Source organism: Saccopteryx leptura, chromosome 3 (assembly GCF_036850995.1).
Source record: "Saccopteryx leptura isolate mSacLep1 chromosome 3, mSacLep1_pri_phased_curated, whole genome shotgun sequence".
NCBI classification, from domain to species: Eukaryota; Metazoa; Chordata; class Mammalia; order Chiroptera; family Emballonuridae; genus Saccopteryx; species Saccopteryx leptura.
In genome coordinates, this window is record NC_089505.1 from 314395297 (window position 1) to 314419009 (window position 23713).

The 23713-nt window shown below is 42.6% G+C and overlaps 1 pseudogene; it reads right to left on the minus strand.

Annotated features, from left to right (window-relative positions):
* Positions 1–1287: 1287 nt before the first annotated feature.
* On the minus strand, positions 1288–12833 carry LOC136398546 (nucleolar protein 10-like; annotated as a pseudogene).
* Positions 12834–23713: the final 10880 nt, after the last annotated feature.

The following is a 23713-nucleotide window of genomic DNA, read 5'->3' on the forward strand; positions in this document are numbered from 1 at the left end:
ATTTGCTATTTAACCCCTCATGCCCATTCTATTAATTAAATATTGTTTTGATTGATTGCGATACAGTTTAAATATTTATACAGTATGTAATTGTATTTTTATTAAAATGTTTTTATTAAAATAATATTGTATATTAAAAATATTTTTCACTCACATTTATTCATAAATAAATTACATAATAAAATTTTGTTTACTTAAATGAATCCTTTTTGTATTTAACATCTTTTAATTTTAATATTTCATCCAGCCAGTGAAAAAAGTTTTCTTTCTAATCTGCCCCGGGGGCAAAAACTGTTGGCCACGCCTGCTCTAGTGGGTCATTGTAAGGACGCTGGCTTTTATTTATTTATTTATTTATTTATTTATTTATTTATTTATTGTGTTCAAATAAAAGTATTTATTGTTATAAATGTCTTCTCCAGACAGTTTATCTCTAATTGTATGTAAGAAATGGAAAAAAAATCTGTAATTTTGTATCAAGTATAAAAGAATACCCAGTTAGCTTCCATTTTTTATTTCAGGTTGTTATTACCATTAATTTCTATTCTCTTGGTATAAAAATATTTTTTAAAAAACACCCAGGAAGAGCGCTCCTGGGCGGTTCACTTGTGAATGGAGGCGGCACTGTGAGAGAAAGCTCCTGGACACGAGCAACCTTTGTCTTTAGCACAGGAGAACCTTCTGTTTCATGATACACATTTCACAATATTAAGAAACAACCACCTGGTCTACTTGATTAAGCCGGGGGGTGGGGAGAAGATGATGGTTATGGAGAGCAACAACTGGCAAAAAGCACCCGGGAACGATGCTCTGACCCAGAAGGCACAGGGACAACTTGCCAAATCATAACCTCTGTAGATGTGCCAAGAATTGACATGGCACTTTTAATTTTTTTTTTTTTTTTTGGTATTTTTCTGAAGCTGGAAACGGGGAGAGACAGTCAGACAGACTCCCGCATGCGCCCGACCGGGATCCACCCGGCACGCCCACCAGGGGCCACGCTCTGCCCACCAGGGGGCGATGCTCTGCCCCTCCAGGGCGTCGCTCTGTTGCGACCAGAGCCACTCTAGTGCCTGGGGCAGAGGGACATGGCACTTTTAAAATGGGGGGTCCCGTACCTGTGTTCAATGTGCTCTAATGATGATCACCTTGAGGGAGGTGAGCTCCTCCCAATCACGAATTGTCAGGATCACTTTCAAACTTGGTGAAGCGACCATCCTCTCTTGTGTCTGAACTTCAGGTGACCGGCAGGGATGGAATGCTTTCCTTTCCTGTCAGTACAGATTCTCAGCCTCCTGTTGCTTCTGCTGTCCAGACAGACCCCTGTAATGTGAATGTCAATTGTTTGCTGCCAGCTGTGGTGTCTGATACATTCAATGTCTCATTTTTTGCTTCGAGTTTCAACCAATCTTCCAGGATTTTATTCGTTAGCTGTTGCTTGGTGGCAGAACCTCCGGAGCTTCTGAATTCTTTGCCTGCTTTGATTTCATAAAACTGGGGCTTGAGGACCAGGCACGGGTCCTCCCTGAGCTGTTCCTGCTGCTTCCCTCTTTTGTCCTGCTGGAGAAATCTGCACTGTTTCCTGAGTAATTCAACCCAGTCTTTTCCATCATTGGGACTGGAAGTAAATACTTTTCTTGAGTTCTTATTCCACATTTTGATAATTCGAGAATCCACAGACAAACTCAAATCTAAAGAAACCTGGAAATGAACTGACTTAATGGGAAGCCCACATTGGTTGGTGATCATTACCTAGCAATGCTTATCAGATTGAAGATCATATAATGAATCCTGCCCTATGGAGTTTCCAACTGCTATGGTCAAGCCACATTAAATTTCAGAGCAGAGACTTGATAAACTGCATATCTCTGAATCTACTGTGCCATTACTTAATGCACAGTCTAATAGGCCAACTCTGTTTCGAGTTCTTGGGTCCCAGCACTTTACCCGACTCTCTACCGTTCCTGTGGCAAACAAACCATGCACTGAAGTTTTTATTAGGAATAAAATTTATTAGGAAGCTTATTAGTCACAGTGAATAAAAAGCCATGAACAAAAGAACTCTGATCTCCAAATTCTGGCACTGGGCTTACAACACTAGTTAAAAGCTAATAAACACTAAGAATGTCCTGAGGGGAATCTTACCTACGTCCCAAACTTACCTCGACCAGATACCCACAAACACAGAAATGAGATGCCTATGCTTTTCCCAGACTGTTTACCTAGGCAATAGGAGAAAAGACCTTCTCCTCAAGCTATTAAGCATCATCAGGAGAGTCCTGCTTATCCAGCTATAGCCATGAGACACAAGTGCATGACAGACAGCTCCAAACTGGGCAACTGAACAAGAATGCTGAACTAAGCCATGTACAAACATTATTCTCCACAGCATCAGTTTGTAGAGGTTTTAGATACCATTCTTATTCTAAGTTTAATCTATAAACTTCAAAGTTTATGCCAATGAAGTATAAGTCACAAGATGGAAAACAGTAAGAGAAATCTTTTCCAAATTTTGGGGGTTTTTTTTTATTCATTTTTTAAAGAGGAGAAGGGGGGGGGGAGGAGCTGGAAGTATCAACTCCCATATGTGCCTTGACCAGACAAGTGCAGGGTTTTGAAATGGCGACCTCAGCATTCCAGGTCAACGCTTTATCCACTGCGCCACCACAGGTCAGGCTTTTTTTTTTTTTTTTTTTTTTTTTACAGAGACAGAGAGAGAGAGTCAGAGAGAGGGATAGACAGACAGGAACGGAGAGAGATGAGAAGCATCAATCATTAGTTTTTCATTGCGCGTTGCAACACCTTAGTTGTTCATTGATTGCTTTCTCATATGTGCCTTGACCGCGGGCCTTCAGCAGACTGAGTAACCCCTTGCTGGAGCCAGCGACCTTGGGTTCAAGCTGGTGGGCTTTTGCTCAAACCAGATGAGCCCGTGCTCAAGTTGGCAACCTCGGGGTCTTGAACCTGGGTCCTCTGCATCCCAGTCCAACGCTCTATCCACTGCGCCACTGCCTAGTCAGGCTTGGTTTTGTAGTAACCTGATTGTGAATGGAATTTGATACATCTGTCACTATATAAGAAGACAATCTTTGAATAGTCATCAAACAGTGTTCCAAAGGTTATTATTTCTGACTCTAAACACCTTTCAAACTTCAAGAATAATTAATTTTTGTCACTGAATGCAAGGTTATATGTTCTAGTTGCTAAAATATATTGTCCGTCTTTTTGAAAACTTTTAATAGTGGTATAAACAGTAGGCATTTCAAAATCCTAAATAAGTTCAATTCTTGGCATCTTTCTTCTGCAGTGCTCTCCTCTTCCTGCCAGAAAGCCACTTAGGAAGGGACTTGGTGCAGCTTAGATGGTGGAGACCCGCACGGTGGCTGGAAAAGAAGCGACCTGCGTTCCGGTTCAGGTGGCTCTACCTGCGGTGCATGTGAGCATCAGCCTCGGAGGCCTGTGGCGTTCACGCTCCTGGGCTTTCACTTCGGATAACATGCAGGATTTGGGTCATAGAGATGACTTTGAGGCCGGTTAGTAAGAAACTGGGAAAATTCCCTGGCAAGTGGAATGAGGAAACAGACAAAAGGCTGGAATGGCTGATAAATCAGAAGGCTGTCTTCCCTAACCAAAGATACCTAAGACCAGGTAGTTTAAACCTAAAGATATCTGAGAGCAGGTTGTTCAAATCACATTAGTCAGGGACATAGGTAACTAAAAACCAAGCAGAGTCAGACTATTCCAAGATAGAGTTGAAGCTAACCAGAGAATGACCCCTGACCTCACACAATGCTCATTTTGACCCATCAGCATGCTAACCAACACAACGGAGATCTAACAAATATTCTGCTGAGGTCCTCCCCTGAGACCTCCATTAAAATTTCCGTCTATGGAAAATAGATAAAACCCTCAGGACAAAGGATGCCAGCGCACACTCTCTGAGCACGCCCACTCCCCCTTTCCTCAGGCGTGTACTTTGCTTCTTTATCCTCAGCTCTGAGGGTCCCTACATCAGACCTGCACCAGGGGAGCAGTGGACAGTGGTGTTCTCCCTGAGCTCATCCCTGATCCTGTCTTCAGGGACCCTTCTTTTGACTCACTGTTCCAAGCTTTAATAAATTTACTCTCACTTTCACCTGAACTCTTGTCTTAACATTTTTTTCTGCAGGAGATAAGAACCTGAAGGTTACCTGACACACCAAAGGTCCTGGAAGGTGCCGGGCCACCACCGGCCCTGGACGGAAGAGGTTCAGTAACAGCTTGATCTTACATTTGTAAAGGATCACTCTGTAGGTGTCCTCCCTGATCAGGGATCGAACCCACAACCTTGGAGTATTGGGAGGACATGCTAACAAACTGACACTCTGGATTCTGAATTTAAATTAGGATGTGTGTGTGTATGTAGTCAGTGAAGCAAAGGTTGAAGCAGTGAAACCAAGTTGCAGTAATCCAAGTTTTTGTGTGTGTGTGTCTGTGTGTGTGTGTATGTATGACAGAGACAGAGACAGAGACAGACAGGACAGACAGACAGGAAGGGAGAGAGATGAGAAGCATCAACTCTTTGTTGAGGCACCTTAGTTGTTCATTGATTGCTTTCTCATATGTGCCTTGACTGGGGGGCTACAGCAGAGTGAGTGACCCCTTGCTCAAGCCAGTGACCTTCGATCTTGGGTTCAAGCTGGTGAGCTGTGCTCAAACCAGATGAGCCTACACTCAAGCTGGTGACCTTGGAGTTTTGAACCTGGGTCCTCTGTGTCCCAGTCTGATGCTCTACCCACTACGCCACTACCTGGTCAGGCTCTAGGCATTCTTATACTGAGGCTTTGACCAAGATAGTGGCTGCTGAGTGATTGTAAAGCAGTGGAATTCTGCATACATCTTGGAGATGATTCAACAGGCTTTCCTGGTGAATGATTGTGAGAGCAAGAGTGGAGTCAGAAATGCTTGTGAGGTTTTAAGACTAGGCAGCTGGAAGGATAGATTTACTGTCAATGAAAATGGGGAAGGTTGTGGAGAAGCAGGTTTGAGGGGATGTAAGAAAAGTTTTGGGTTTTAAATGTTTCTTAGTCATCTAAGTAGGGATTTTGAGTTGGCCATTGAGGTCCTGGCCTTGTATGTAGCTCGATTGGAGCGGTTGTCCCGATACACCAATGTTGCAGGTTCAGTCCCTGGTCAGGGCACATACAAGAAGCAACCAAGAGCCTGACCAGGTGGTGGCGCAATGGATAGAATGTCATACTGGGATGCAGAGGACCTAGGTTTGAGACCCTGAGGTCACCAGCTTGAGTGTGGGCTCATCTGGTTTGAGCAAAAAAGCTCACCAGCTTGAGCCCAAGGTTGCTGGCTCGAGCAAGGGGTTACTTGGTCAGCTGTAGCCCCATGGTCAAGGCACATATGAAAAAGCAATCAATGAACAACTAAGGTGTCAAAAAGAAAAACTGATGATTGATGCTTCTCATCTCTCTTCGTTCCTGTCTGTCTGTCCCTATTTATTCCTCTCTCTGATTCTCTCTCTGTCTTTGAAAAAGAAAAATCAACCAAGAAATGCATAAATAAGTGTAACAACAAATCAATGTTTTTCTTTCTCTCTTCCTTCCTCTCTTTAAAATCATTCAATTAATTAATCAATGAAATAAAAAAAAGGTAAATCTCTAGGTCTCTAATAGGCTTTGTAAGGACTCTTTGACATTATCTCTCACCTAATACTTTCCACCCTTGATTTGTTCCATTCAACTTAAGTGTTTGGGGGCTTGCCATGCTGTCTTCTGCCTTTGTGACCTTTGCAGAGGCTGTGTTCTTTTCCTGGAAGGCCCTCCAGCTTTACCTGTTATTTCCCAGTGTCCTCAAGATTGACTTCAAATGCCTTCTTCTTTGGAACATTTTCATATTAGCCCCGTCTCCTTTCAGAATGAGTTTGAAGGCTTTCCTTTGGGCTTATACTCCTTGGTCAGTAGCCCCTGGACACACTCTTATTATAACTTTAATTTTTTGCATTGTGATTAGGGTTTCTCCCTGGACACTATACAAGTTTGGGACAGGAACTATCTTTTTATCCTCAGTGCCTAGTACTGTGTATGTCTGGTACACAATACATACTCAATAAACATTTGTTGAATGATTGAAAATATGGAAACAAAAATGGGAATACACTGTGTCATTATAGAACAAAAAGTCTATGTTGATTTCAAAGGACAAGGTACTAAAAATATTGGCTTGAGGTGGTGAACATACAATACAATATACAGATGTTTTAATATAAAATTGTACCCCTGAAACTTGTATAATTTTATTAACCAATGTCACCCCAGTAAATTCAATAAAAAATTAATATTTAAACATGTGAAATATCACACATTTTTTGTGTTAACATACTTAAAATGACACATGGTGAAATGGCAGTTGTTAAATACTGACAGAGTATGAAGCTACTACACACATTCAACTGTAATAGTAACATTATGCAGGTGCATAGTATGTGTTCATTGAACTGAACTGTTCTTGAGGATACTATGGAATATTCTTTTTATTAAAAATTGAATTTATTAGGGCAGTGGTTCTCAAAGTGTGCACTAGGGCGCACTGGTGTGCCCTAGAAGATTTCCAGGTGTGCCCTATGGTATTCCAGAGGAATATGTGCCTGTTGGGGACCAAAAAACCAACAGGGTTTTTGGAGTTTAGATTTTTGGGAGACAGAGGTGTGGGGAATTGGCTGTAAGCTGACAGTCTGCCCAACCCCCCACCTCACTTGCCTGATTAGGTTTCAAAAGGCTGTTAAGGATGTGAGGGCGATCTGGCTGCGACATCTGTCACCCCATTGATCGCCAGGGTTGATTCGGCTGATCTGGCTGGCTAGGCGGGTGTCCCCTTCCTCCCTCACTGCTCCATGTGTGTCCCTCCCGAAGCTGCGCACTCGGTCGAGGAGGATGACCTTCCCCGCTAGAGGAGAGGACCGTTCTTCGGTCAAGGGTATACGAGTAGCTGCACTCCCTGCTAGAACCTCCAAACAAGTCTCAAGCTCAAAAGGCTGTTAAGCTGTGGTGTTGGATTTTTTATTCTACCCCCATGTTCCCCAGAAAGACTGGAGGCAAATTTCTTCTATCCTTTGTTTGGTATAAAGTTAAGATTTGCTAATGGCCTCACTTTGCCCTATAAAGAAAGCAAGACACAGTGTTTGGGCACGCTTTGTTCTTGCCAGCAGCAATTATAGGGCCCTCCTGACCCCGTATTTTCTTAATTCACACCATTCCCACTCGGGAACTGGAATTACTAGCTGTGCTGGTTTGCAGCATGTGCCCAGATATAAAAATAAATATAATTACTCTATTATACCATTTTATTATGGAAATACCGCTCTTTTTGTTAACATATCATTATTATATTTATTATTAACACTTTATTATATTATGTTTAGATAAATACACCCAAATAAAATAGATAGATTTCTCAAAAAGAAGCATGATATTGAAGAATCTGATTCTGGAAGTGAGCAAAAGTTAAGTGTAAATAAAATAGGACTTGAAGGTTGATGGGCAGAATTTAATGTATAGCATTTTCCATCACTTAACACTGAACAACACGATTGGATAGAAACCCATTCATGGAAGCTTCAAGTGATTTTGGTATAACATTTTCAGGAGAAGAAGAACTGACAGCTATATCCACTGATTGTGGATTGATGATTAAACATAAGGAATTGTCTCTTGAAGCCTTTTGGATTTCTATAAAAGAAGATTATGTGGCAATATCTAAAAAAGCTTTGAACATTTGCCCTGGCCGGTTGGCTCAGTGGTAGAACATTGGCCTGGCATGCAGAAATCCTGGGTTCGATTCCCGGCCAGGGCACACAGGAGAGGCACTCATCTGCTTCTCCACTCCTCCCCCTCTCCTTCCTCTCTATCTCTCTCTTCCCCTCCTGCAGCCAAGGCTCCATTGGAGCAAAAGATGGCCCGGGTGCTGGGAATGGCTCCTTGGCTTCTGTCCCAGGCGCTCGAGTGGCTCTGGTCACGACAGAGCAACGACGCCCCGGATGGGCAGAGCATCACCCCCTGGTGGGCGTGCCGGGTGGATCCCGGTGGGGCGCATGCGGGAGTCTGTCTGACTGCCTCCCCGTTTCCAGCTTCAGAAAAAAAAAAAAAAAAAAAAAAAAAAAAAAGCTTTGAACATTTTACTACAATTTTCAACATCCTATTTTTGTGAATTAGAATTTTTCTACCTTCAACACAATTCAGAGTAAAAAGAGAGGAATTCTTTGCTGTATTGATGAGAAATGAGAGTTTACCTTTCAAACATATGCCCAAACATTAAAGAAATTGCTAGGACACATAAGGCTCATGTTTCTCATAAACACAAGAATGAAAAAACTTAACACATTTGTACCGGGACTTGCTGAATTTACTAAATCTTACTAAGAATGTATCTATATATAAAAAGATAACTTTTTTGTTTTTTTCATTTTTTAATCCCTCTCTTCTACAAATTCTAAAAAGCATAACTCAGAAAATGTAACATAAAAATGTCAGAATAAATTTAATTTTGTCGTATTTATTTTGTTTAATTACCATAAAAGCACACTTGGACTTTATATATTTTTCTTTAATATTTGACTTAATTATTATAACATATTTCTCAGAAATTTGTATATAGTGCACCTACAATTATTTGTAGAATTTTAAATGCACCCCAACTTTAAAAAGTTTGAGAACCACTGTATTAGGGTGACACTGGTTAACAAAATTATACAGGTTTCAGGTACACAATTCTACAACACATCTTCTGTATGAAATATTCTTTTTTTTTTTTTTTTTTTTTTTTACAGAGGCAGAGATAGACAGGGACAGACAAACAGGAACGGAGAGAGATGAGAAGCATCAATCATCAGTTTCTCGTTGCGCATTGTGACTTCTTAGTTGTTCATTGATTACTTTCTCACATGTGCCTTGACCGCGGGCCTTCAGCAGACCGAGTAACCCCCTGCTTGAGCCAGCGACCTTGGGTCCAAGCCGGTGAGCTCTTTGCTCAAGCCAGATGAGCCCGCGCTCAAGCTGGCGACCTTGGGGTCTCGAACCTGGGTCCTTCCTCATCCCAGTCCGACGCTCTATCCACTGTGCCACCACCTGGTCAGGCTGTATGAAATATTAATAGAAACAAAAAATTTTAGCAACAATGTATAAACATTGGGGCGGAAAATTTTTTTAAAGTGTCCTTTCTAAATTTTATTTATTCTAAAGGCTGTGGTAATATTATAATGGGAGAATAATCTAATGACTAGCAGTAAACATTTATATAGTACATATGCTGTGCTCTACACAAAATACACATATTTCTAAACATTTTTACATGCAATAATTAATTTAATCTGTATAGTAACCTTATTATGTAAATATTGTTATTATCCTCATTTTGCAGACTGAAAGTCTGAGGCACAGAGACATTAAGTAACATGCCCAGTGTCTTGCAGCTGGTAAGTGGTAGAGTTGAGATTCAAACACATCACAAGAGCTTTCCTGTTTCCTGTTCTCTCACATATTGCCATAGCTGTAGTTGTGGAAAACCACATACTCAAACTTTTTTTAAAAGCATATTATAAACATTTCCTCAAATATTATACAGAACTAAACATTAGAATTTTAATTGACTATATCGTATTATACCGACTTGTGTGTCATAATCAGCTTAACCGTTTCTCATTTGTTGGCAATTTAGGTTGTTTTCAATTTTTTTTTATTATGTAAGATTGTGTTATGTTAATGCATGTCGCATTTTCCTTTTTTCCTTTTCCCCTTAGGATAAAAACCTTAAAGTCAGACTAATTGTAAAAGAATGTAAATCATTTCATTACCCTTGATGTGTAATGAAACCAAGAAGAGTTATGTAAACATGTGCTCTTAACAGCAGCATCTGAGAATCTTATTTCCTTCTCAACTGTACTTAATTTTTACTAGGTACTCGTGCTTATTTCTAAAAAGGTATATAATATAATTTCCCTCTTTTCATATTTATTTATTTATTTATTTATTTATTTATTTGAGAGAGAGAAACAGAGAGAGAGAGGGAAATTTCAATTTGTTCCACTGTCTGCATGCTGATTCTTGTGTGCGCCCTGTCCAGGTGCCTGCAACCTTAGTGTATTGGAATGATGCTCTAACAAACTGAGCTACCCAGTCAGGACCATTTTCACTTACTTATTGGAAAGTTTGGATACTTTAAAATAAAATGTTTCCTCCCCTTTATTGACATATTGTTATAAACATCTTTCTAATCTGTTTCCTGTCTTTTACAATTTAAATATTGATAGCAATTTATAATTTAAATATTTATTTATATTAAATATTAAAATTTCTATATGGGTTAAGTTTGTTTGTTTCTTTGGTTATAATTTATGTCTCCTATTTCTTGACTTTTAGGATGTCACTATTCTAGTACAAATATTGTGAGTTATTTGCTTATGGCCAGAGTGCTGTTTGATTTTTGGTACACACAGTTTAAACTGCTAAGAAATGGTAAAAGTCTAGAAGTGTCCAAGGGAGGATCTGAAGGAAATGTAGTTGGAGGGTCATAGAAAACTGTGTTGATTGCTGTGACTCACTATTTAAACTGTAGCAGTTCCTAGTTTGATGCCCAATCTTACTGAATTTATTTACAGTTCAAAGACTTTAAACTTTTCCTGCAACACAGATCTGGCCCAGGACAGTAATCCCTCCAGTTTTGTAGGATTCAAGCTGGTTTTGTTTGTTTGTTGGTTGGTTTTTTAAATTGAATTTATTGAGGTGACACTGATTAACATAATTATACAGGTTTCAGGTGCCTAATTCTGCAACACATCTCTGTATACTGTATTGTGTGTTCACCTTCCCAAGTTAAGCCTTTTTCTATCACCATTAATGACTCAGACCCTCCTCCACCTCCCCGCTCCTGGCAATCACCTCACTGTTGTCTGAGCTGATGAGTTTTTTTTCTTTGTCTTTTTTTTGCTCAATCCCTCCACCTCCCTCACCCAGCATCCCACCCCCACCCCTATAGCTGTCAGCCTGTTTCCTATGTATGAGTCTGTCTCTATTTTGCTTGCTAGTTCATTTTGTTCATTAGATTCTGCACGTGAGTGAAATGACAAATATGGTATTTGTCTTTCTCTGACTGGTTTATTTCAGTTAGGATAATGATCTCCAGGTCATTCATGCTGTTGCAGAAGGTAAGATTTTCTTTTTTTATGGCTGCAGAATATTCCATTGTGTAAGTGTACCACAGCTTTTTTTATCCATTCATCTGCTGATGGGCACTTGAACTGTTTCCAGGTCTTGGTTATTGTAAATAATGCTGCAATGAACATAGGGGTACATATATTCTTTGGAATAGGCTTCTTGATATATTCCCAGAAATATGTTTCTTAAATATAATATATTCCCAGAAATGGGGTCACTGAGAAAAAAAGCAGTTCATTTTCAATTTTTTGAGATAACTTCCATCATGACTGCACCAATCTGCCTTCCCACCAACAGTGCATGAGGGTTCCCTTTTCTCTACATCCTTACTAACACTTGTTTGTTCATTTATTGATGATAGCCATTCTGACAGGTGTGAGGTGATATATCGTTGTGGTTTTAGTTTGCATTTCTCTGGTGATTTGTGATGTTGAGCATCTTTTCATATGTCTATTGGCCATCTGTGTGTCCTTTTTGGAAAAGTGTCTATTCAAGTTCTTTGCCCATTTTTTAAATTGGATTGTTTGTGAAGCATTTGAGGTGAACTGGCACATGCACATCCAATACTGTTAATTTTTAAAATTTGAATGCTGGCATTGGGCAATGTTAGGATATTACTAAGGAAGGTTGGTTTTGTCAATGCCCATGTCTCCTAAATCGGCATTTACTTTCTGTAGAGTCCACACTTACCAATACTAGGTCAAGTGGTCAGTTTTCAAGCTTCAAATATTTAAAATTTTAAGCATACTTGGTACAGATCCAGCTCTCAGGGGATAGACTCCCATTAACCCAGGCAACAAAAGACTGATGTATAAATCAAAGTGCTGGTATTGTTTTGCAATGGGAACTCTGAGCATCCCTTTGACTGAGATATGAAGGCCAGTATGACAAGCACATTGTCTTTCTCTTGGCAGCTATCCTTGAGGAGTAAAAGTATAATCAGGCATTCTCTGGTGAATATAGGGTCAAAATCAGATAATAATATAATAATATAAATATTGTGGATTACTTTGTAATCATAATGTAGACTACAGAATTGGATAATTAATCACTTTGGGTTTCAGCAGCCATCTATGTTCAGGTCCCCTGAGAGTCATGCTGAGGTCTGTGGGTGACTCCAGCCCTCCCTCCATCAGAGCTGTGTGAGTGCGACCCCATCTGGACCTTCAGGTTTGCCTGTTCTGTGTGGAACAAGACTGTGGTTTGAAGGTGTCCTTCTCCTGATGGGGTTCAATATAGCTGACTAAGTACCTGCTTTCCCAATTGCAATCACACTCCAGGTCGGCCTTTCTGTGGTGACTCTTGGTTCCCTTGGCTGGCATTTTGGGTTTATCTGAACACATCGCAACAGTCTCTTGAAGTAGCCCTATGTCTAACCTCGTGTATTATGTGTGGACTTGTTGGTTTCACTCTTTGGGGACAAATCGTTTCCCATGTGCTTGGGAACTGGTCCCTCATAGTTACCCCCTTTGGCTCTGTACATTGTGGTCCAGGGAAAATAAAGGGTTTGATCACTCTGCCCAGATACCTTCCATCCCTGGCATCTCCTCGGTGCCTTCTCTGGATTTCCCCTCCAGACAGTTGGTCTTCGTCTTTCTTTTTCAGCAACTGCCAGGCCACACTCACCTGGGGCATGGTCCTCCTCCTTTCAAAGTCGCGTGGGAGCCCAGACTGACGTGTGGAGCCCCTGGCGTCCACGCGCCCGGCTCGGCTGCGTGTCCGCACTGTCCCCGCGCTCTGCCCTCCAGTCTCTCCTCCTGAGGATGTCCCCGCTGCCTGCGTGCCCCGCCATCGCTCCTGGCCGCATGCCCGCTCACCAGCGCCGATGAGCCCTGCCAGCTGCGATGTGATTGATGACACTCGAGGGCATGCTGGCAGGTTGGTTACATCCCAAGACAGTCTTTGTTAAAACCAACAAAATAAAATGTGCCTGAATATATGATGTAGTCCTTTGGGGAAATTTTTTTAAGTTTTAAAAGTGTATTAAGAATAATAAATTTCAGAATATTTTACAGTGCCTAGCACGATGGTTTGGAGTCAACATATGAGCAAACAAGAAACCAAAAAAACCAGGAATGAATAGGTTTTCATTGTAAAGGTATCAAATATAGTTAACTGTGCATAAATACCACAATCATTACCTTTACACAAAACAATAACATTTTAGTGATCAGAACTCTGTTAAGTAATCAGGGATTTACAAAACGGATCACACGTTACGCTGTCAAGTTCACCTTTTAACCAATTCCTTCATTTTGTAGATGAAAATACATCTCTGGCCATTTACATCTTTTTCTTGTTAGTTTGGGGCTCTTTCTATTATAATTGATGACACAGTATCATTTTCTTCAGTGACCAGTTTCCAAGGGCAAATGGTGTTGGAAGGCAGAGGGGAGCAATGAGCTTTACACTCGGACAGAGCTGAGATCAAATCCTCACTTTGCCGGTGACAAGCTGAGGACCTTGGGTTAGTTAATTGACCACGATAAGTATCAAAGATTTTCCTGCTGGGAAAATGAAATAGTAATAATAATAGTCATCATTACATAATTAATTAAATGATAATAATGCATGTAAAGTACACAAAGAGCTTAGCCAAATAATACTTTTTCTTACATGCATATTTCATTATATTATAATGTAGCACTGTTTTATCAACCTAATCAGTGGAGACAGCCAAAACTGGACAAAGCCTGTGAAGATAAGTGAGGAGCATTGTGCCAGTATGCCAAGGTTGTGGGTTTGACCCCCCGGTCAAGGCATATACAAGAATTAACCACTGAATGCATAAATCAGTGAAACAACAAATTGATGATGTTCCTCTCTTTCTCTCTTTCTCCCTTTTTCATTATCTCTTAAATCAATAAATAAATTTAAAAATTACAAAGAAAAACATTGAGGTTTATTTTATAATTTTATAAGTCACACACCTGGGACACTAATTTCAGGACTTCCTCTACATGATGACCAGCCCTACAGAAATGATGTTTGCACGTGACTAATGAAAGGAAGGCTTCCCAGAAACACACACCATTTTTTTTTTTTTTGCCAAGAACCTTTGCATTGGGTTGTTATATTTTGTTGTTACAATTACAATGACAGGCACCAAGAGTGCCTCCTCTGAGTCTGAGATTGTGTGCATGTTTTTATGTGTGTGTGCTGGGCATTTGCTTATTTGCTCTCAGGCCCCATAATCCACCCATTTTCTCTTCTTTTTATCTCCAGGAGCTATAGTTCTCCTTTGATATCTGCGGGGGATTGATTCTAGGGTCCCTCTCCCCCACACCCCTTTTCCCATGCACAGGATACAAAAGTCTACAGATGCTCAAGTCCTTCATATAAAATGGCATAGCATTTGCATATAACCTATATTGGCATACAGGCTACAGCAGGGCATGCCTCCACATCAGTGCATTCACGTGGATTCAGTATAATGCTAGGCATGTGGCACAGTCAAGTTTTGGCTTTTGTTAACTTTCTGGGCCTTCTTTCTCCAAATATTTTTGAACTGCAATTGGTCGAATCCACAGATGCGACACCGATGGATGCAGAGGGCTGACTGTACTCTCTCCAGGTTACCCTGTCTTCTGACCTCTACCTCTTCTGGGTCAGGAGAGGCCCTGGTGGGAGGCCGCAGGGAGTGGGCAGAGGGAAGCCACGGCCTTTCTCCCCACTCCCATCCAGCTGGCGTGCTGTCTCTGTGGTCAGCAGCCAGTCCTTCTCTGTGGTGAGAGCTCTCTTGCCCTGACTGTGGGTGGTCCTAGCTCCTGCTAGTCACCCTCCTCTGCCTTTGTCTTTTCAGCAGCTAATATCTAGATGGCCTCTGTACTCCTTTAGCTCCTTAGCTCGTCGTCCCCATGTAACCAAATCCTTTTTTGAAAGACCCAGAGTGGCTCTGTTTCACGACTGGCCCATGCTGCTACACCATGATATTCAACCTTCGCAACATTCCTGAGAGGAAGTACTATTATTATCTTCATTTACAGATAAGGACATTGAGGCTCAGTGGAGACAAGTGATGTGCCCAAGTTCATACCATCCATCGACAGGGCTTCTGGGACTCAAATCCAGCAACCTGCATATGACAGGTGACACTGACTGTGTTCTGGTGGCAGGCCCTGGGGTCCAAGTGTACCTCTGTGCACCGCCCCTCATAGCACTACTCGATTACAGGTGAGGAAATGGAGTTCAGAGGCATTAACTTCCTAAATGTGCAAGGCTGGTAAGCAGTAGAGGTGGGATTCAAACTCATCTGCCTGCCTCCAATCCTGTTCCTTCTGCTACTCCTAGTGCTAACTTCCCTAGTTAGTATGTACCACAACCACAACGGCGGGGTGAAAGGCCAGTTGCCAGGCCCCACCCCCAGGAATGCCAGTGTAGAAGGTTCGAGCAGGGGCTCAGGAACATGTACTTTGTACAGTGACTCTAAGTCAGTGGTCCCCAACCCCCGGGCCACGGGCGGGTACTGGTCTGTGGACCATTTGGTACCGGTCCGCAGAGAAAGAATAAATAACATATTATTTCTGTTTTATTTATATTTAAGTCTGAATGATGTTTTATTTTAAAAAAATGACCAGATTCCCTCTGTTACATCCATCCAAGACTCGCTCTTGATGCTTGTCTAGGTCATGTGATACATTTATCCGTCCCACCCTAAAGGCCGGTCCATGAAAATATTTTCTGACATTAAACTGGTCCATGGCCCAGAAAAGGTTGGGGACCACTGCTCTAAGTGATGCTGAGGCAGGAAGTGGGGAGCCACGTGGGGCCAACCTTGCATGTCCCTCTCCACCTGTGATCCCTGTGTGTCCTCTGCGTGCCTCTCCCACCTGCCTCATTTTCTCACCCGCAAAGTGATGGGTTGGTCTGGATAATCTCCAAGGTCATCTAGGTCTCTGCTGAGTCCTCTAAACCTGTATGCTGCAGGAGCGAAAGGCAGACGGTGTCATGATTCCAAGGGGACCGCTGCTGTGTCGTGCTGAGCCCCACAGGCACGGCTGAGGGCCGGGAGTCCTGGCTTTCTCATGGACTCCCCAGGCTGTGAGGCTCCACAGGAGCCCTGTGGCCTGAGAGGAAAGGAACACCCTGTTTATTGGTTTGCAGTAGTTGGCAAACTGGCATTTCGAAAAGGAAGTGAATTGTGGGACAGGGGTTTTAATTCAGGGAAATATTTGAAGAACTCAGTGTTTGCTCTGAGAGGTCATTAAATAAGTTTTGTTCCCACACCCTCTGGAAAAATGATGCTTCATTAAAATGGCAACATGAGGTGTAGTGAAAACGGTGAAATTGGGACCCCTGAAAAGACACATTCACTGGATTCCACTTAAAATGTAAAAGGGGTGTAAAGAAAACAAATGGACATTTTCTTGAGGCAGCTGAGCGATACAAAACACAGGCATCTTTGTTTCCTTCTTGAAAACTTCCACAATGCCTTCTCCTTTCTTCCTCTTGACTAATCTGTACTTCTAAGAGGTGTTGAGTTTCGGCCAAACTCTCTGCCCAGCTCGCATCAAAGGCCTTGTGAATAGCCAGCTCTCACCTACCGATCCGCTTACTCACTCCTGCCCGAGGGCCGCAGGTCACCCCCGTAATTAGCTCCCAGGCAGAATTTCCAGGCGGGCTCAGGAGCATCCATCACAGGGGTGAATGGGAAGTCCATGTGTGGGAACACGCTGTGGCCCCTCTGACCTTGTCACCACATATCTCTCCGCGTGATGCTTCTTAGTTCCCTCGGCTCCCGGTGGCCTGGCCCCAACTCGGGCTGACAGAACAGGTTATGCTGCTTCTCGCACCCATTCGGAGGGGTTCCGACGCCCCACGAGTGGGGAGGCTTGTGAAGTTTCTATTCTGTGATAACACCGTGTCTCTATTCCTGGTTCCAGCTGTGTCTCGGTCCCAGGTTGGAGTTTTGTTGGTAACACTAGAGATTCTGAGCTTACGGACGATTCACAACAAACAGGGGACACAGCAGGTTGGGTCTGCTTTTACTCGTACTGCTGTCTGCTTAATAGTGCCGACTTCCCGTGTTTTCCTCTTTCAACGATAATATAAGTGGGATGGTCCAGAATCATTAGCTAATAATGAGTAAGAGTGAGAATAAACCACTTTGAAAATACAAAATAATGCAAATAAAACCATGTTGGCTCTTTACTAATGACCTTACCTAAGGCCTATTCGACCTCCTGTTCCTTCCTGACCAGGTCTAGGTGGTTTTGTTTTGTTTTCCTGCAGCTCCCAGGTGTTTCCCCTTTCCTCTTCCCACCCCAAAGCCAGTCCCTGCTCCTTCTGCTCTTTAGAAAGAGCGGGGCCTGGGAAACTGAGTTCAGCGCCAACATAAATTTAGGCGGTTCTGATGCCTGTATACTGTATAGTGTTGCCTGTGCCTGGTATCCTTACCCACACCTGTTATCTGGGACCACCACGGCAATGCCTAGTGAAGTCTAAGGCAGCAATTGGTCTATGCTGCCCCCTGGTGGTCATATATTGTACTATTGCCAGCGCCCGGAGAGTAAAATTACAATTACCCTTGTTTCTTCTATTATACAATACGGAAGTCTTCAGCTATGAAAAATCAAAGATAGATTAAGGGCAATAAAAGCTTAGATAAAAATCTTCTTATGTGATTGAGGACAGTTTTACTTTGGAGCCATTCAGTCTTTATCTAGTAACAAGCATGAAGTAGTAAACAGTGCCAGAATAAAAATAACAAATTTTACAGACTTAAATTGTTTCTGACAGTTTAGAATTAAAATTATATTTATTGAATCCATCTGACTTTTTTTTGAGAATGAAAAAGAGAGAGAAGCATCAACTCGTTGCTCCACTTAGTTGTGCCACTGACTGCTTCTCATATGTGCTATAACTGGAGTTCGAACTGGCGACCTCATGATCCAGCCAGAACCCTGGGGATTGAGCCAGTGACTCCTGGGTCAAACCGGCGACCTCAGTGTTCTGGGGCATTTCTTCAGTCACTGCATTACCAGCCAGAGCCCATTTTGAATTTGCTGAGTTTTTTTGGAGTTCCATCTCATTTTCTTACCTTTTACAATAGTTCGAGGGGAAGAGAATGATATATTTTTAACCGCTATTTCACTGACATGGAAGCTGAGCGAGGCTGGAAGTCTCGGCAGAGCCAACAGTGACTCAGGATCACAGGTGTCTGGGTCTTAAATCAGAAATCGGATGTGGGGCAGGGACAGCTGGGGTCGACCTGGAGCGCTTTGATTTAGGATTAGTGGTTTCACACCCTCTGCTTCTCATTCCTGTCACAGCACACTCGAACATTTCTGCTCAGCTGTGTACTCTGTGCTAGGCATTTCAAATATGTTTCTGTAAGTTGTCAGTGCTGTTCTCTATGAGGCCTGAAGGCAAAATTCAATGTTTGCAGTAAATAAAGTACTAAAATTATATCAGCTATTAAGAGAATGGATTATTTCCAAGTCATGTAGCCATGTTGGCTGAGTGTTGAATTCAGCCCTGTTGCCAGCACATTATGCACCAGATTTGGGATTCCTGGGCTCGGAGAATCACAGTGAAGAGGGTAGCGAGTCTGCTGAGTGGGATATGGAGAAGGAGCTAATGGAGATGCAAGTGCAGGTTCTGGAACTTTGCTAGGACGGCAGCTCCATTGGATGCGCTCCCAGAGAGGCTGGGACTGAAGAGGCAGGCAGCGTTGAAAGCCAGGCTCACGGCAGTGGGCTTCGAGGAACACTGTGCCTTAGACTGCAGGGCCCTTTATTTATGGGGAGATCCTCTCTTCCCTGCTCCCTAAGTCTTTGCTAGGGCTGAATTGTTTCTCACCCCTCCACCCCCTCAAATTCATATCTTAAATTCCTATCCTGCCAGTACCTAAAAATATGACTTTATTTGGATATAGAGCTTTAAAAAAGGCAATTAAGTTAAAATGAGGTCATTAGGGTGATCCCTAATCCAATATGACTGGTATCTTTGTTAGAAGAGGAAATCAAGGCCCAGGCATGTCCAGAGGGACACATGAGACACAGCCAGAAGCTGCCCATCTGCAAGCCCAGGAGAGAGGCTGCAGAAGAGACCAACCCTGCTGACATCTTGATCTCAGACTTCAGCCTCCACAACTGTGAGACAGTAAATTTCTGTTGTTGAAGCCACCCGGTCTGTGGTACTTTGTTATGGCGGCCCTAGCAGACTAAAATAGTCTCCTTTGGAATTTAGAGAGCATGACTGTGTATGGCTCATCCATTTAGTAGTAACACCAACCTATGAGCACCATGAAAGGCCACTCTGTAAGGAACTAAAACATTAAAAACAAAGCAGGAAAGTGACTTGTGAATTAGCACCTGGTTTGAATGGCATTCAGCATCACTTACTAGACAAGATATATTAGCATAGTGTCTGGAGAAAAGCCCAAATACATGCCCAAAATATGTACACCACAGCTATGATTGAATATAAATCTTTTTTCCCCTGGCTGTATGGTGTCCTATGGAAGGAATCCAAATGGTATGAAAGATCTTCCCAAGGCTAAATAAATCATACAGCCGATATTTATGGAACCAAGGTACAAAGTTGTCAATTGTCAAGAGAAAAAAATATTTCTTCATGCAACTGTTGCTTTTTCCTTAGCTCTTCAGAGATGTCTAGTGTTTAGCTTATAGATTGCATTATTTCATGAAACTGTACAAAAAAGTTAGTGAGCTCTTGGTTCCTGAGATTAATATTAGAGGAGAGAGCAGAGAGGAGAGCAGAGAGAGGCCACGTGGAGGAGGCCAGAAGAAGCAGCCAAGATGGTGGAGTGTTGAGTGAGAGGCCAGTTTGTGCAGAGTTTGTGCAGGGAGAAGGAAGGAGATGGGAACAGAGGTGAATAAGTCTGGTGAGCTAGAAACCTTTGATTCTAGGAAACTTGGATAAGTCAGTAGCTTTGTGAGCACTGAATGTGAGTGGGTTTTGGAGCCCAGTGTGTGTTTTTACTTGCCTGCTGGGTGCAAGCTAGGATTAAAGATGATGGCTCACAAAAGAAAAAAGAAAAAAAAAAGTTAATAAAAGAAAGAAAGAAAGAAAGAAAGAAGGAAAGAAAGAAAGAAAGAAAGAAAGAAAGAAAAGAAAGAAAGAAAGAAAGAAAGAAAGAAAAGAAAAGAAAAGAAAGAAAGAAAGAAAGAAAGAAAAGAAAGAAAGAAAGGAACTGAGGGCTTAGAATTCAGCGAATGCAGGTCTACTGCTGACTGTGGTGAGCAGGTTGATACGGGTGATTAGTTAACCTTTACTGAGCATTTCCCATGGTGCAGGCACTAAATTAGTGTGTGATATATTTCACTTAGGTTTTATAGAAACACTAGTGGCTAAGACAATGGCAATAAGGTAGCAGTTCGATTTTGGCCATCACTACTATATAGCTGTGTGATCTTGAGCAAATTACTTTACTCTCTGTGACTCAGTCTTATTTGTAATAGGTTATTGTTAATTCACAGAAAGTGCTTGAAATAGTGCCTGGAACAGATCAAGGTTTCAGTGAGTGTAGACTGCTAGTATTTTTCTTAGCAACTTCAGGTGAAGAAACAAAGGTCAGTAGAGATGTTAAGAAACTTGCTCAATATCTTGGGTACCATTGCGAAGGAGGAATCCAGACAGGCACATCTGGACTCTGTATTACTCAGGCTCTCCAGCGCCTCCTGTTGGGTCATACTATCCTTTGCAGGTACTTGTAACTTCATTCGTGCTGAAACTCAGAAGGATGATTTTAGTACGTGTGACACATTGCTTCTTTACCCCTAAATACTTCAGTGTGTGTTTTCTAAAAAAATGAGGACATTCTCTTACAGAACCAAAATTAAATGACCAAAATCAGGAAGTTAACATTAGTATACTAACATCTAATCTGTAGACCTTTATTCAAATTTTGCCAACTCGTTCACTAATGTGCTTTTAGGAAAAAAAAAAATTCTTTTCTGGTCCAGGACCCAACCCAGGGTCCCACATTTCATTTAGCTGTCAGGTCTCTTTAGTCTCTTTCATCTGGAATGATTCTTCAGCACCCCTTTCTCCCCCTTTTTTTGCCTTTCATGACTTTGATATTTTACCAACACAGGCTCTTTATTTTGTAGATGGCCCTTAATTTGAAAACAGACTTGTTTTTAATGTGCCCTTTCTGGGGACACAGCAACTTTGCATAGAAGAATGAAAAAATGGTAGGAAAATATGAGACATCATGACAAACACCAGGTGGGATGGATGGGTCTTCTGATAACACAAACAGAACTACACTAGTGGATGTCATGGTTGACTCTGATACAAAAGTTGTTCACCGCTCGTGTTGGTAAATCAATTGCTTCGTATATAAGATTATGGGTGTGTTGTGCCTGGTCTTTTCTGTTCTGTCCAGTTCTGGAATTCTTCCAGCATTCTGAAATTCTGATACATCATTAAGGATGCTATTTACATGCTTTCTCTGTTTAACTGTTCCACACTGGCTTCCTCACCCCCTATCTCCAACTGTTCATTCTCTCTTTCGCCAGCTTCCACAATGTTTACTCCACTTGCTTCACATACTCAAATGCCTCTTCTGACTTTGCTTCTGCCAGGTGGCTGCTCTGGAGTATAGGAAATGCCTCCAATGCTAGGACTGTGATTCCACAACATTTCTTCCATAGAGGAAGCTCCCAGCTCCCGTGGAACAGCATTGTGCCAGGATGCTCAGCGCACATCGTTGCCTGGTTGGTTGTAGTTGATTCTTCCCAAGGAATCAGTTGCTGTGTGTATATTCCTGGCAGGAACGGAACCACCTGCTGAGTGGCGTGTGGACAAGGAACTGGCCTCCGTGCCCTTGTTCCCTAGGCGGCGGTCCTCGAGCACACTTTCTTGTTGTTATTTCCAAGGGCTCCATTTGCTTCACGTTTGTTTTGGGGCAGGGGGGATAAAAAAAAGATAGGCAGAAGGCTCATTAGAATGTTAGACTTTGGAAGTCAGTATGAGAGACTGATGATGCTAAAAAAAGGTGAAATATTGCTAACAATTACACAGTGAAGGTGTAGAGTTACTAGTCACTGTTGAAATGGCAAAGCATTGACTATCTGCTTGAAAGGTGAGAAGGGCGGGAGTTTAGGTAAAAAGAGAAGTTTCAGTTCCAGCTAGTTATTTGTGTGTGATAGTTATGGAATGAGTGGAAATATAACAGTTTGTACTTGACAAAGCATTTTCTTTTTTTTTTTTCTTTCTTTCTTTTTTTTTTTGTATTTTTCTGAAGCTGGAAACGGGGAGAGACAGTCAGACAGACTCCCGCATGCGCCCGACCGAGATCCACCCGGCACGCCCACCAGGGGCGAAGCTCTGCCCAACAGGGGGCGATGCTCTGCCCCTCCGGGGCATCGCTTTGCCGTGACCAGAGCCACTCTAGCGCCTGGGGCAGAGGCCAAGGAGCCATCCCCAGCGCCCAGGCCATCTTTGCTCCAATGGAGCCTTGGCTGTGGGAGGGGAAGAGAGACACAGAGAGGAAGGGGGGGGGGTGGAGAAGCAAATGGGTGCTTCTCCTATGTGCCCTGGCCGGGAATCGAACCCGGGTCCCCCGCACGCCAGGCCAACGCTCTACCTCTGAGCCAACCGGCCAGGGCTGACAAAGCATTTTCAAGAACCATCCATCCATCCATTTATCCATACGTTATTTATTTATTTATTCATCAAGGCCCGGCTTCCATTCTTGGCCCTGAGAATGCAGAGATGGAAAGAGGAAAATTTTAGTCCCCTTTGTAGGGCAGGCATCACAAGTGTGGTCAGTGTGTTATGGTAAGAGTGTACAGGGGTCATCCATGGGATGTTAGGGGACAGAAAAAGGAAATGTATATAGTTTGGGAACATTTATTCTGGATCTTGTAGAATGTGTAGGAGTTTGCTATGTGGATGAGAGGTAAGAGAGCATTTCAGATACATGCAAATGCCTGGAGTAACATGCAAAACAGAAGTGCCCATGTGTGGCTTGGGGAGGCAGAGCCTGGGTGTGTGGCTCTGCGGGTATTCGTAGCCATGCAGCATCTGATGGGGCAGAGCCAGCCCAGATAAGATCAGCGAGTGGAGACACCTGACCCTCCTCCTCATCCCTTTCTGTGTCTTCTTGGACTTCCTACTTTCATTAGCAGAGGGAAGGGGCTCAAATGGTATTTGTTTAGTGAAAGAAGAAAACAAATAACACCTGAAGTGGGTTGTTCTCACCCAGGGCTGTACCTAACAATCGCCTTGGGAAGTTTCTGAGCTTTGTGTGGCCAGAGCTGATATACGAAAGCTCCGACTCAGTGGCCTGGGGAGGACCTGGGACTTGGCTTGTCCACAGGGCTTCTCAGGTGTGTCCTTGTTTAAGAACATCTGTTACGTGTATTTCCTCTCCGTGTATTTCCTCTCCGAGGAGTATCTGCTTATATACATAGAGGACAGTGGGGGCTACACACCCATTCTGAAGACAGGACCTGCGGAAACTCCCACGGTAACCACGCCTTTTATACTCCTGGGGATAAACTCTCGTGATGGGGAGCCAGCCAGTGTTCCCAGAAGGCCAG